The following is a 15,702-nucleotide window of genomic DNA, read 5'->3' on the forward strand; positions in this document are numbered from 1 at the left end:
ACTATTAAAAATGACCTTTTTTGGCCTTTGAAAGAAACAGTGAAGAGGTGTTATAGGCTGGGTACACATTCTTTCCCTAGGAACTGAATTGGAATAATAAATCTTCTTTGCACAAAAAAAAAAAGCATTAGCAAGAGGGGAAATGAGAAACAGAACTACTTCCCCCTTCTCCGCGCCCCCCCCCCCCAAACCAAGTTAGGACACCACAAGGAAAATGATGCACAAGAAAACTGTGTTGCTGATAAGGGGGCCATCAACTCTCCCCAAGCGGCCTGGACTGGCATGCGTTCATCTGAGGAATACTGCCTGATGCCTGCTGAACAGGACTTGGCACAAAGCCAGCATGCCAACCCAGTAATAAACATGCTCATTCCTTCACTAAGCTTCTCTTGTTAATCAACTAGTCATGTGATTACAAGAGCAACTTTTTTATTGAGAAGTCCTTCTAAAAGGAAAACACCCTCAAACCCCACTCCAGTTTTTTATACTGTGAAGTATTATTAAGAACTGTTCAGGCAAGGATTTGCAAGAACACACTATCATTTCAGGAATTGTTGTTTCTTTTTTTTTTTTTTCCCCTTTTGTACCTAATTATTTTAAAACGTATCTCCTCCAACATTATGTTATCATGAGAAAGCTGACATTTATGTAAAAAAGCATATTAGGTGCTGAGTCCAACCTGAGGAAACACTGTTCTTTTTCTGCAGGTGAAACAGATCATTTCAGTTCATGGGTAGTGACCAAACTAGAGAATTCAAAGCAGTTTTCTCTTCCCTGAAGGAAGCTCAGATTAGTATTTAAAGATAGAATTCCTTTGTTACTTGCAACATTAAAAACACTATTTTTATAGCCAGTCCAGCCTTTATGCCTTGACATCACTGAACACAAAAATTCTCAGCACTTCAACAGACACCATGTAGAACTTGATACAACTGGTCAGTAAAAAAGACAGATACTAAACATGGACTATCAATGCTCTTTCTAGGTCCATTTCCCACAAATTATTAATGATAATGATACATAATAGCAAATGCTGAGAGAATGTATTTCCTGTGGTTTGTACCCTCTTGAAGGTTAATGTTTTATGTTCACTGAAAGAGAAGGGCAACAATTAAATAACAGTGATGCCTCTGACCTACCCTGCAGGGATGGGGGAAAGCTGTCTCACTAAGAATAAAAATGCATGGGTTTTAGTCCGATGTTTTTTGCTTTCTTGTTTGTTCTAGCATTATTTTAAATGAAAATTAAATTTAGCTGTGTTTTTATACCTCATTTTGTTCTAATAAGAAAGTCAAGTACTCTTTTTTTTCCTTTTTTCTTTTTTTTTTTTTTTTCCTGCGTAGAGCAGAAGAAAAAAAGCGTATTTTTTTCCTCCTCTTCCATGAGACACAAGTGTAAGCTTATGCCCAGGAAGACTGCATTATCACTGTGTATTCTTGTTCTCAATAAATAAATATAAACACCAAATGAATTCCAGAAATTTAATAAACTATTTCCAAGCTACAAACCTTTTGTTCACCACCCCAAAACATAAATCCTCATTAAGCAATGAGGATTTGCTTACAAAAGCAAACAAAAATCCTCATTAAGCAAAACTCCACACCACAGCTCTGATTGCCTCAGTTGTCTTTGCTGCTATTTCTGCACACAAACATCAGGATCTGAAGTGCAGACCCACTACCCATTTCAACACTGTGACTTCAGAAACTTCTTCAACTTGGTTTGAATTGCAAGAGGGCTGGACCAGCATTACCTAACCTGAGAGATGAGTGAAGCACACGCAGAGGCAAGGGATGTAATGAAAACACGGGATGTTGATGGACATCTGGGGATGACTTTTGGTTTATAAAAGAGGAAGGGCATGCAAGGCCATCCTACACAGAGCAAGAAGAGAGCATGCACGAGCAAATAAGCATGTGTGCTTTCCTTCCCTAACAGGAGCACAACTGTAACGTGAGCCTAAAAAAAGGAACCTGGCTTGGGCTGGATGCTGATACGCTTACAGCTGACTTCCTACTCTTGGATCTGTAACCAGCATAGGCACAATTCTTAGTGCTGCTTCTTCTCCAACAAGCTTTTAACAAGACTTAGGATGCCTGTTTTTCTGCTCAGTAATGAATTAATAATCAGGCTGAAGGATTGCAAAAGCCCACTGAACAAACTGCTGCTAAGTTCATACACAGGCTATTTAGACTAACAACACATCACTTAGCATGTCTTCCTTTGCACTGTTTACTCTACATCCTCTTCATCAAATGAAATACCATTTTTCACTTCCTTCTGAACTACAACAACTGACTCCAAGAGAAACGGAACTTAATCAGCTATAGGGAACACTTGAATGGGTACAACTAACATTGGTTTAAAATTGGCTTTTGAAAAAGGTCAGGAACATAGCACAAGTAATTGTCACATTTCTGATGCCAAATGGCACATAATAAATAGTACATCAACAAGCAAAAAGAGGCACAGAAAAATCTCATCTTTAAGGCATTTTCGACACACACAGTCCCTCATCTCTTCACAAACCAAGACCAAAAAATACAGCTGAGCTCTAAAGACTACCTGAAATCCTCATGTAACTGCCAGGTCCTACACAGCTTCATTTGCAAATTTCAGAGTGAAGCATCTAAGTAGTTTATCTGCATGTAACACCACATTTGATCAGGATTTGCTAGCCATGAAGGAAGCCTGAAATTCCATGCCACAAGCTGCTTGTTCTAGGGCATTTCCTAAGGAGAAAATGGAAAAAAAAATTAAACCATTTATGGTTTTTTTATTAATAATAATAATTATTATTAATTATTATTAATAATTTAAAAACATAAATGGTTTAATTATTATTAATAATAATTAATAAATATTAATAATAATAATTAAAAAAAAAAACAATTGTCACTGCAGGGCCGAGGACCAAACGAAACTCCACACATCTAAGAGAAACCTGTCTGCTTTAGGAGGTGAGGAATGTTTTTTCCAAGAAAAAGTCATCAACACTAGTCATTGATTATAATAAAGATCAAAGTATGGACTCTGTACAGGTATCATCCTTACAGGAGAGACCAGTGTTAGCACGTTCAGTTGGCCCACTGACATCCAGGCTCAATGAAGCTGCTTGCCCATGCTTGTGCAAAGACACTCCTGTAGCATTTTTTCCGCTCCTCTGATCTTAGGGTTACAGTACAGTCTCAGAAAGGAAAGCCAGCCCTGGCTTAGTTCAACCAAGTCCGAACTAGTGCCCTGTGCACAAGCCCTCAGGCCCTTCCAGGAGAGCAAAGGACATTGTTTGAGAGGGAAACTTAGTAACTGAAGCAACAGAAACCTATACAACACAAAAATACCAGCAAGCAGAGCAAGTGCAAGCTGGCAGGAGCACAGGCACAAAAGATAATGACAAAAATAGGAGATGTTTCTCTACTGCCACTTCTTTTATGGAACACTCATTAAATATTGAAATCATCCCAAATAAGGTAAAGTTTCAGGATAAAGAGTAAAAACTTATGTTTTCAGTAGTCTCATATGGGCAGATGATTAATGCAGATAGCTTCTGGAAACTAGAATTTATCAGATTGGTGTTAGCAATTAGTGTTGATTCCCAGCCACACCAGCTTGATGGCAAGACAAAATAAAAACAATCTCGAATTATGCTACGAACCTCTAGAGGTACTGCTATTAACACCTACAGGTGAGAAACTCTGGAAAAGCAACTACTGAAACAACATTCTGGTTGTGAGTCTATGCTCAGGGAACTGAAATGTCTCAGAAACATTGGCATTTCAGCTAAGAAAAAAATCTGAACCAGAGGAATATCTTGTTCAGTATCAGGACATGACACCTAAAGCATATAAAACAATTACTAAATTGCTTAAATTAACAATGCATACTATTAGTGCTTCCATTAAGAAGATAACCAGTGGTGATAAACTTTAAGCTATGCAGTGTCAGGCAAAGTGTACTAAATATTATAATAATCAGTATATTATAATGATCAGTAATAACTGCTAAAAAAAAAAAAAACTAATACTCAATGGACTATTTGTTTTCTCAATATTTTTGGTGGGCAAGTTTTAATTAATGAGCTCTCTCCACATTCCATAGTAAAATGTCTTAAGCATCTTTGAACACTTGTTTCTTCTGTCTTGTTTTCCAAAGCAATTAATAAACTGATTAGCATTAATTGGATGAACAGAATGCCAGTTATAGCCTGTCGGGAATAGAGCAGAACTGAAATTTTACTTTGCCAACCTGAACCGCATGGCAATAACTCAGATATGTTGATCAGAAGATGAAATGCTGCTAAGAAGCCCTTGAGAAGGGCGGGCAGAGTGGGAGAACAGAACAGCAACAGTGGAAAAAAAAAAACAAAAAACATGAAGGCAAAATAACCTGGAATTTGAAGAGAAAACTGTGTGCTTGGTTAGCGTCCAGACATCAACCAAGGCACAAATGAAAAATGTTTACTGCTAATGCAAGAGCCATGCTCCACAATGGGTGAAGTAGCAAAGCCTTCCCTGAAAAGTTATTCTACCAGAATCAACAAAGAGCCGTTATTAGGAACAGGGATGAATACTCTGGCCTACTTCACTTTGCAAGCAACAGAGGGAGATGGGGAAGGAAACCTGTGAACTGTGAGCAAAGGGCAGGCTGTTACAGCTAAGCAATGAGGCCATATTCTAAATGTGGTGGTCCCATACAGCCTGTTCAGTAATCACAACAGTGAATATAACCACAGGATGGATACATTTCACTAAATAGTCCGCCAGATGTTTTAAGCAGAGGAGGCTATTACACAAAGTGGGCAAATTCTGTTTTCTTTCCCCCCAAGAACAACCTAAAGCATCAACTATCCCTATCCACATAAACAGGATTTTACATTCCAAAAGAACATTTTTTTTCTGCCTTTAGGAAATCTGCACATGAAGGAACACCAAGTGGAAGCTTGCTGTCTGTGAAACCTGCCTTGATAAAGCTGCCTGCATCTAATAACCTGGATAAGAGATGCAATAAAGTCATCCTACTGGCATGTGAATGACTGGTGCAACACAATTCAACTCTCTGCTACAATAGTCAGAAAAAGTGTATCAGAAAGAGCAAAGCATCAAGGAGGGGGAGACAAACCCTCAGCCCTCCCAAAATCAGCATTAAAATCCTGGTCACAAACACTTGGTTATTTCTGAAGTGAGAGGAACTAAACAAAGGTGAACGACCACAGCTTCTCTTAAGCTGCATGGTCAGACCCATTTCTGAAGCCTCTTGTGGAGTGAGGAGCAAAGACCAAACAACAGGTGGCAAGTCCTTCCTTACAGAAAGCAGCTCGGGCTCCTCACAAACTCGCCAGTGCCTCTGCTGCTCCCTGACTGACAGGCTGAGCCTGTAGGAGGGATGCCAGGCTCACAGAGCGGTGCCGGGATGGAAATCACAGAATCATCTAGGTTGGAAGAGACCTCCAAGATCACCCAGTCCAACCTCTGACCTAACACTAACCAGATTTAGAGCTAAGCTCTAAATCTAAATGTCTTTTAAAGACCTCCAGGGATGGTGACTCCACCACTTCCCTGGGCAGCCCATTCCAATGCCTAACAACCCTTTCAGTAAAGAAGCTTTTCCTAATATGCAACCTAAACCTCCCCTGGCAGAAATTTGCAAGTCCCCTCCCCCCGCAACAGTCTACAGTTACTGGCAAATTCTCAGAACTTACAAGGGAAGAACTGATAAGTACCTTTTACTGGCATCTATCTGCTTATAACTATCAGCTTTTCTCCACTGAATAAGCATCAGGATAATATTAGCATTACCCATCTCTCTATCTTTGCAAATTACAATGGAAATGCCAAACCACAAAAGTAAGACAAACCAAAATAACCTACTCCTAAACAAAACCAAACCAAAAGAAAAATACAATTGCAGATGGCTTTTCACATAGAAAGGCATGAGAGATGCCATGCCATCTTCTGTTCATGACGACCTCCCCAAGAGTCTCCAGACTCTAATAAAGCATGAAGTGATCCAAAGTCTTATCGTTCCATGATATCATGTTCCTTAAAAAATGTAATCTGAAGACCACATTGTTCTTCCTTCAAAAAGATGACCACTGTATGATACAGAAATTTATATATGATGATGAAGATTCTTAAAATATGGGCACATTGCAGGACACGGCTCTTCTGAGCTAGCGTACCACATCAGAGCCACAAGACTCCAGTCCCCCATATGTCCAAGTGCCACCTAAGCGATTAAACAGCTACAAGTAATTAAATAATCTGCAATGCAGATTAAAAACTGCAGACCCGTAAAGCAATACTAATTGCTCAGTAAACGCATTCTTCAGGTTCTCCCCCGCTCTTCATTTGAGTACTTAGCACTGCTGAAATTGGTTTCTGGTATTCACTTGCAGACTGGCTAAATGGCAGAAGGGGACACAGATATTCTTGGGCAATAAAGTTGGTCTCTCTCATACAGAGAGAAAACAGCAACATAATCTCAAAAAATTCCTGCTTATCTAATTTCTTTATCACAGAGTCACAGAATTTCTAGGTTGGAAGAGACCTCAAGATCATTGAGTCCAACCTCTGACCTAACACTAACAGTCCCCACTAAACCATATCACTAAGCTCTACATCTAAACGTCTTTTAAAGACTTCCAGGGATGGTGACTCCACCACCTCCCTGGGCAGCCTGTTCCAATGCCTAACAACCCTTTTGGTAAAGAAGTTCTTCCTAACATCTAACCTAAAACTCCCCTGGCGCAACTTTAGCCCATTCCCCCTCGTCCTGTCACCAGCCACGTGGGAGAACAGGCCAACCCCCACCTCACTACAGCCTCCTTTAAGGTACCTGTAGAGAGCAATAAGGTCGCCCCTGAGCCTCATCTTCTCCAGGCTGAACAAGCCCAGCTCCTTCAGCCGCTCCTCGTAGGACTTGTTCTCCAGGCCCCTCACCAGCTTCGTCGCCCTTCTCTGGACTCGCTCGAGCACCTCGATGTACTTCTATGTCCTTTATGCCAGTACTAATGAGTTGGTATACATACTATTTACCATAACTACTTTCAACACTATTTTTCTTATCCTCTCCTTTCCCCATGTTCTTCTCCTGGTTAGCAATAGTGCAAAAACTGGAGTTGTGTTTCACAGTAAATAAATGCTTTCTTGAGAAAAGTTTAAGAAATACGCCACAAGATAAAATAGGACAGCTAAGAATCCCAAAAGAGTGAGATTCTTTTGAATAAAGTAAAAAGTAAGCCTACTACAAGCAGATACAGACAAGTTACTATTGTAATATGATGTTCTTCTCCAACATTGTTTCATTTCTAAGAAGTGTCCAACAGAAGCTGATTACAAATCCTCACAGTGGGACTACTGCACTTGAGAACAGCAGCTTGTATTGGCTGCATTTTGAAAACTCTTCACGACCAACTTAAAGACAGTATTTTCTTTCTGAGATAGAACACTAGGTCTAATTTACCTGTTTTTCACTTACTTCTTAACAGTCAACAGCCTAAACAGCTAAAAATTATGCACAGCTAGTTAAATATGCATCACTGTACTTGGACTGGATCTCCGCTTGTAGTTCATTTCAGTTTCTCTTTATACGAGTATGGACAACTCCAGAAGAGACTGGCAACAAGAGATAAAGCTTACCAGCAGCACTTCATGTAATTACATGTTAGTTGGGGATGAGGTGGGTATGTGGGGGGTGTTAATGCCAACCAATGCCAGTAGCTTGTATTTGTTAAGTCTTTCCCTACCTGGACTTCTTCACACTGAGCACAAGCATCTCAGCTTTGGGATCCTCTCCTCCAAAGGCATGAGGTGCAGGGGACAGGATGCTCTGCTGCGGGCCCCCCAGCTCCTGGCTGGGTGACACCCGCCTGCGAGCACAGGGCTCTACCACCACATAATGGGCGCTGCAGGGATGGGCAGGGACATCCTCTGCTGGCCTCCGTCCTGTCACGGCCACCTTCGGGAGCAGAGGCAGCAGCAGAAGAAGCCGCGCGAGGGCAGAAGGACAGCACGCCTGGCCGGGAAACTGGCACCACAGATGAGAACCATGCACCATAGCCTGCAAGCCCATCTGTATAGCAGTATTGCCTCCCCTTTTCCTCATCCCCAAGTAAAGGAAAGTTACTGAAATGGCAGTTAAAATAAACTGATTTATTTTGAAAAAAATAAAACAAGTAAGATGGCGTGTAATTTCTTGTTTTGAATTCAATTTTCTATATTTATTTATGCACTTTTCTGTATTTATTTATGCAGTTACTATTCCAGCTTGCAATACTACTTATTGTATGTATGCACAGCATCAAAAACTATGCAGCAGCTGATTCAGACTAACACTGACAATTTTTGTGCTTTTTAATAAAAAAAAATATTAATTCAGGTGTTATCATTTCCCAGAGAAATGCACATATCAATATGTTTACTCATGTAATGTCTCCCCACTTTACCTGCTCATTCCTCCAATAATAACCTCAGGTACAGAAAGTAAATTAGGGCAGAAGCCACAGCTTCCTGAAAACACTCTTCCAGTCACTGGATATCCATCTGTGCCACAGGAGGTACTTGGATTATTATGGATCAGAAGGGGGCTATGGCACAAAGCAGAGAGCTGCAGTCTCTTGCTGGCACTTCTGTCACCTATCACACAAGTAGTAAAGTTGATGTGTTTTGTTTTGTTTTTTCCTTTTTCTTTTTCCTTCTCCTTCAGGTGACCTTTTAGCAATGCCAAAGAATTAACATGATTTCTAACAAACTCCCAATCTAAAACTGCAATATCGTGTTATGATATGCTATATATGCTAATGATATGTTATATCATGTTTTGTTGTTATTTCACATGGAAAAATTGCTACCCATCAGAGTTTGGCCTCCTAGCACTTGGAGTAGTTATTGCTGCACCTACAGCAACATGCCTTAGAGATTTCTTCCAGGCAGATTTTTGTGTTATAATGGAATCACAAAAACTCTCATGCTAGGTTCACTGTGCTTCCGAATTGTTTTAACTAACTGGACATAAAGACTTACCCAGGTACTGCCTAAAGCTCACCCTGCACAGACTATTGCTTATCAACAGTAGCTCCTCCCATACCTTCTACTGGGGACATAAGATGCGGCACAGATCATGCACAGCATCCTCACTCTTCCAGTTATCCCTCTGGTGCACAAGGTGTCTGCAGTCTAACTAACTTAATTTGCAGTTTTGCCAAGAAAACTTTTGCAAGGATACCAGAGAGAGAGAGACATATTCCAAAATGACAAATAGACCAGCAGCAGGGATTACAGAATCAGAGAGCATCATCTCCATGGGATTAACCTCAATAGAGATAATTACCCCCTTGCTGCACTTCACATCTGTAAAAGATTATGGCAGAACCAATAGACAGGAACGCGTCAAATGGTCTTTCAGGCATTAGTCCATCAGTAGCAAAAATTATTGATGCAATGTGAAATATTGCTGTTTACCTCAAAGGCAGTCAGTAAATCCATCTTCCAGCAAAATCTGACAACTGTGCAACGTGTGCTGTGTATGCAGAAGCACAGCATGCAAACGTCCCTTTCCATCACTGGGAGGTTAGGACAAAGCAGCACGCCAGACCTCTCCGGACCCATCCCATATAGAAAACGTGGAGGTTGCTATCTTATTCTATGAAATCTCTGTAACAATACAATCGTTCCTCCCTGGTGTTACATTTTTGTTCTGTGACAGACTAAGTGAACTACTGCCAATCAATAAACGTTAGGTCAAAGTCCTATGGGCAAAAAGGCATAAGATGCTGAGTGAAGCTCTGACAACTCCTACAGCAACCTAGCAAAAAGGATGCTTAAATCATTTTTTCCCTCACACATACATCCTCAGCAAGACAAAGAAACACATGTACCATGACCACCCCACGCAGTGCTTCTCTCCCCTGGCTCCACCCTTCCTGACCCTCCAGCAGCTGCTGGGCAGCAGTCCGGGTTCTGGACCGTGCACGCAGAAACACGAAAGGAGAAGCAAGGCTGCAGCAGCAGCCCACCCGCGGCTTCAGGAGTCAAAACAAACTGCTTGAGCTGTATTGCACAACACAAATAGAGGGAGGCAGCCCTGGCAAGCAGGCAGGAATAACTGCCCACTGCATGGTACCTGCCTTCTGCTCTGACACAAGAAGAAAATTCCTTGACTTCCACACGTGCATCTCTGTGATTTCCAGAATCCTCAAATTAAAATGCATAAAAGTTAACATTTAAAAAGTTAACGACACCACCTCCATTCAATAGTAGGTTTCAATGCTTTCTGTAATTACTAAAGGACAGCAAAGTACCATAAAAGAAAAGGACATGGGAAAAAGAGGCCATCTAACTCACTCAGCTAAATATACCTAGGTTTCAGACAGCGCCTGACTTACTGTGCTACAACAAATAAATATCAAGCGATTCAAGTCAACCAAAAACATGCAAAGACTTCTACATAAATCAACAAAAGCCTTAATTTTGATTGAGTAGAGCAACTTTAAACCATCAGCATTCAAAGTATGCCTATATTACCTCTTTTTCTATGACAGGCAAATAAATTGATTCATACAGAATATGTTAAAGAGTATGACAAATTACAAATCTAAAGCCAATTTTCATGGAAGCACTTAAGCATTGCCATCACTAACCTCTACAGCATTCCTGGGATCAGGGCAAACAGCTTCAGAACAGTGCCCATTCCTTTTTGGGGTTTCTCTTCAACACCAAAGCTCTTTGTTCGCTAGAGAAAGTAAGATGAAAACAGGTTAGAATACAAATATGTCAAAGAAATCAGAGCTCTGCCATTTTGAAATCAAAGATTAGTTGCTCCTAGAACAATTGCAGTTTCACAAAGCTAAGAAATGTTTAAGTAACTCCTGGAAAAGGAACTGTAGCAAACACGAAACTGACACCAGCATTATCATCCCAGTTTCATTTAAGACATTCAAAGCACACAAACTGCTGAAAGAGTTCCTGTCAATTGCAAGGCCGGTAAGTAATGCAACAGCCACTGATCAGCAAGAGCACCCTTCTGAGCAACTAGGTGATTCCTCATCATTATAGGAAGGGAACAGGAACTAAGCTGAGCAAATGTGACACTACTGAACTGAACTGACTTTCCCTTGCCTTTCCTAGTTTTTCTGCCTCATTTTGCAGAGGTATAAAATGCTTATTGGGTCATCTAGGATTTCACAAGTAGATGCACACAAACCAGCAACAGGCAGAGAGTCTCAGCTCCTCCCTGTGTGGCTCCAGCAAGCAATCACATTGAGATGCTCCAGCTAGCCCAAGTCAGTTGATAGAGGCAGCAAATATAGCTTAATTTGCTGTTGCACCTGGCAAATAGCTGGGTACCTTGGTGATATACTGTGCCTTGGTTAACTAGCTATGTGATAAAAGACTTATTTCACCCGTGATTCCTAATCTGCCATGTTTGGCATCAGTAGCACAGGTGTTTCTACATTATGGTAAAATATGCAATACAGACATATCCTCAATCAACAAGGAAAACTTAATAATAATTAAAAAGAAATCTATGCTGTTAATTTTAGTTTGTATAGTAAAAATAACAGGGAAGATCATAGGGGGAAAAAAAGAGCAGTCAGAAGAAGCAAGCACACTATCAGTGTACCTTAGAAAGGCTTTGCAAAAGAGGTGGCATTAATGTGACTCCTTGCCTGGAGAAATCTTGTAATGCTTAATAACTACACGTTTTTGTTACGACACTTATATGCATCCAAAACTAAATTAACTTGCTAGCAGGCCCAAGATTTCAGCATCAACAGCAAAACCAGTCAATTCTCTTCTAACTTAATCCTCCATCCCCATAAAACCCCTGCTACTCCTAGGATGGGAAGGGAGCACCACTTGGGACTCTTGGGAGTTTTTGAACTGTGTTTATTTCCAGGTAAGACCTGAAGCCCTTGCTTGCTGAGTAAAGCCTAGCTTTCAAAAGGGCACTTGTACTTTAATCTAGGAAAGTGGAAGAACAGACTAGAAAAAGATAGTGGCATCCACCCACTGAACAGGAAGCCAAGTGTATGAGTTTAATTTCCAGTGGGATGCATTTTAGGCACTGCATGCACTCACCCAACAAGCATGCTCAACAGCATCCTCATGGCTTCAGATCACCTGCACCTCCCCTTCACAGCCACAGGGCAGCCACTTACAGTTACCATTTCAGGAGGTCAGCTCCAGCAAAACAGCTGCTGTTTGACACAACCTTTTTCTGCTATGGACTATGAACTATACTAAATACTATCCACATTTCTCCGACACGGTCCAGCTCAAAGCAAGTACCCTGTGGCTTTCCAAACAACTGGCCTCTGCAATGCTTGCGCCTCCCAAAAAGCAGGGCGTGAAGATGCGAAGCAGATGCCATCCTTTCAACCCAGCTGTGCATGTCTGTGCTCTCCTGATAAACTAAGGCCAGCATACTGCAGATACCGCAGAACCTGGTCTTGCGTGCATCACTGCATCCATACTCCCGGTTCATGCAGTTCTCTTGGACACTTCTTCACCAGTGCCAAAGGCCAGGCTCACACCAGGCCCGGGGAGAAGTAGACATCCACAGAACCACCCAACAGTATCCTGGCCTTGTTAAAAGAGGGAAGGCCTCCCTCTTTTCCTTCCACCTGTCATGCCACCGCTCACTTATATGTCACTATCTTGCAACTGTTTGTAGGAGAAACATCAAATCGACAGCCTGCACCAAACAGTGCATGCACATCAAGTGTGAACCTAGAAATTGGACTGCAAAACTCTGGCATGCAAGAAGTAACGCGAGCATTTTTATTTTTACCTCCACAGGAGCCTGTAAGTACTTAAACTAGCGGTATAAACAATTGTCCCTTTTGTCACGGGAACAGTTACTGGAACTGGGTCAGCAATAAATCTCAGCACAGATACTTCACTGCAGTTTCTATTACACCTTCAACTGCATTTCACTCTCACGAACTTTAGTATATCACAAATAACCTCTTAGGTTCAAAACCATAGATTTTGAAATACAGACATAGCAAATCTCCTGTATTGGCTCCAAATCAGACCAGACTACAATTATGCCAGCTTTAATTAACACTTACTATATTGGCAAATCTCAAATGACCAGTTACACTACTAGTACCCAAAAACCGCAAGCTTACTTGAGCAGAAATCAAAGGGCAGTATCAGCAATTCCTCCAGCTTAAGTTTATTAAAAAAAAAAAGAAGAAAAAAACACAGTTAGGAAGTGAAAGCATGGAGACAGCTTCTACACCCCTTCCCCCCTTCCATATGCATTGCTTACTTGGTGTAACAGAAATAAGAAGAAATCTTGTGAGAGCACTAGGGAACCAGTCTTCCAACCAGGTCTGTGAGAACCAAGCTGCCCAGTTTATGAATATTTCCCTCATACACTTGGAATATTTTCTCTCTTTAAATCTTGATTCCCCTACACTCACCCTGCTTCCATAGTGTAAGTTTATCAGGGCCACAATGGCCTGAGAAACAGTTCATCACAAAATGAGACCGCTCTGACCTGCAGTCCCAAAACTCAATAGAATGGGGCAGGAGAGGCTGTGTAAACGTTGTTGACAAGAGCTAAATGCTTTCCTCGGTGCCAGAAGTAAACCACTCCTCCTTTAATTACATCAAATCATTTTGAGCACTGGCCAAGCTCAAATTCTCTGTTGTCATCAGCAGAATTACCAAAAATGAGTTCAAACCCAACGGTACACCCCATGTATTTTACAACAACAACAAAAGGAGCAAGGCAGCTCAGAAACTTTTCAACCTTGAGTATGCCAGGATGCTGACATCAACAGAAGAAAGGTAACTAAGCCAAGTAACTGAAGAACTCATTTTTCAGCCTCCTAGTCACAAATAGTGATGCTCTGCAAGTGCCTAGCAGAGTTCAAGCCACATCAGGCTCCTCACTTCCCCCCCAAAATGATGCGGCAGGCTCAGAAGCATCCCACAGCATAGAGAGCAGAGTCTGAATGGGTCCTTCAACTGTACTACGCTTGGACAGGAACCGTGCTGCAAACTCTGAGAAATTAGAACCGTTTCTTTCCAGTCTCAATAGCATGGCTGATCTTGGTTACTTCCCACTTGATGAAACCTCCTCTGCAAAGGATAAACACCTCTGGGAAATCTAATGGCACATAAAGTGCAGAAAAGAAAACCTATCCTCTTTGTTTCTGGGAGATGTGTGTTCTCCAAACAATCAAGACTCAAGCTGACCTGTCTTACCAGATAGTTAGGGCACTCAGCCAAGAGGCTTGTGTACACCCTCCTGACCCCACATGGGGAGCACACCTCCTCTGACCACATGGTGAGCACACCAGGGGCAGCACGGTTGCTCTCCTCACCAACCGTCCCATGCACTCTCCTCCACAGCCGGGGCGCAGGACAGGCAGGGGAGCTCAGGCTGCTCCAGGCAGGCGGCGAGCATACAGGCAGCTCCTCACTTTCCCGCTAGCAGCCTGCTCAGACCCCAGGTGTCCCAGAAGTTGCTGAAACCCAAAAGGGCAGAGAAGCACAGCAAAGAACCAAGGTAGCCATTTGGCACTAGGTGCCTTCTCATAACTATTTCAGAATTGTATAAATAGCTATTACATCATGAAAAACTAAGCGATGAGCAACAGGTACTGCCAAGTGCCACCACATCTCCACCTGCAGTGCAAAACAAATACCTTAACGATGCCTCAGCCACCAGAACACATCTGCACTTACGTACACATACACAGTGTGCAAGTCAGCAGACACCAGCACAACCGAGAAGCCCCATAACCACGTCCTGACTCTCAGCCACTTCATTTTCATGACCCACCACTGAACCCTGGCAGCAAGCACATCCATTGTTTTCCAGACCATTCAGGAAAAAAAGCTTGAGTCACTGAAAACACCTCCACTCCCACGCCAGACTTACATAGAGCTCCCTGCTGCACTGAAGTGCTTCTTTTAAGTTTAAAGGGTTAACATATTTTCAACTGTCTTGCCAAAACATAATATTAGGGTGGCCAGCTTGAGCGTAACTGATAAAACCTCAACCGACACTTCACAGTAATTATCACCAAATTTAACAGGTATTTTCTTTTTCAGAAGAGTCCTGACCTATGGGCATTCCTTGAAGAGTTTATATATGTAGTCTGAATTATTATGTAGGATTATTACATATTATGTAGGATTACAATTATTATGCAAGATTATTCCCCCCACCTGCAGCAGAGGAATAAATTTATTTCTTTATTTAAACCAGGCAATACATCGAGTCAGCATGCATTACAGTAAACACAATTTTTGTTATAAACATCTTACCTTTTGTTAAAACAAGGTGCATAGAAAATTGAACTTGAACTGCTGCACTTCCCAACATTGTTCTTTAGAATTGATGGCAGTAAGCATAAACCCATTTTTCATGAAACAGAGTCAATTTCTGATTTGGTTAATTTCTCTAAGCAGCTACTGCTTCCTTCCCCTTGTTCATTTAAGTACTTGGCTTGCTAAGACACAAAACATTTGTGCTCTGGCACCCCACTAAATACTCTACCCAGAGTTTTAACTGTGTTTCTATTTTTATTTACACTAAATATCTCAGTGCTTTCTAGACAGCATTTCTGAAGTTTCACAAATAAAATACACTTTGCTTGTTTCCCTTGCCAGACACTCTGCAAAAAGATCTGAATAAAAAAATCTCAGCAGTCAAATCATTTGGTTCCTGGAAAGAAGTAAA

The 15,702-nt window shown here is 41.5% G+C and overlaps 1 protein-coding gene across 7 annotated transcripts in view; it reads right to left on the reverse strand.

The window, feature by feature from the left end:
* Positions 1-15,702, reverse strand: part of WDFY3 (WD repeat and FYVE domain containing 3) — a 185,898-nt gene that overhangs the window by 137,310 nt on the left and 32,886 nt on the right. For 5 of the 7 annotated variants that reach the window (XM_038178689.2, XM_038178691.2, XM_038178688.2 and 2 more), the window contains exon 1: positions 2,566-2,587. The gene's annotated coding sequence lies outside the window, so the exon portion shown is untranslated. Of the gene's footprint in view, positions 1-2,565; positions 2,588-10,636; positions 10,729-15,702 lie in introns of those variants that run through there. The other 2 variants (XM_038178692.2, XM_038178693.2) reach the window with 2 other exon arrangements.

The sequence above is a fragment of the Anas platyrhynchos genome, chromosome 4, assembly GCF_047663525.1.
Source record: "Anas platyrhynchos isolate ZD024472 breed Pekin duck chromosome 4, IASCAAS_PekinDuck_T2T, whole genome shotgun sequence".
NCBI lineage: Eukaryota > Metazoa > Chordata > Aves > Anseriformes > Anatidae > Anas > Anas platyrhynchos.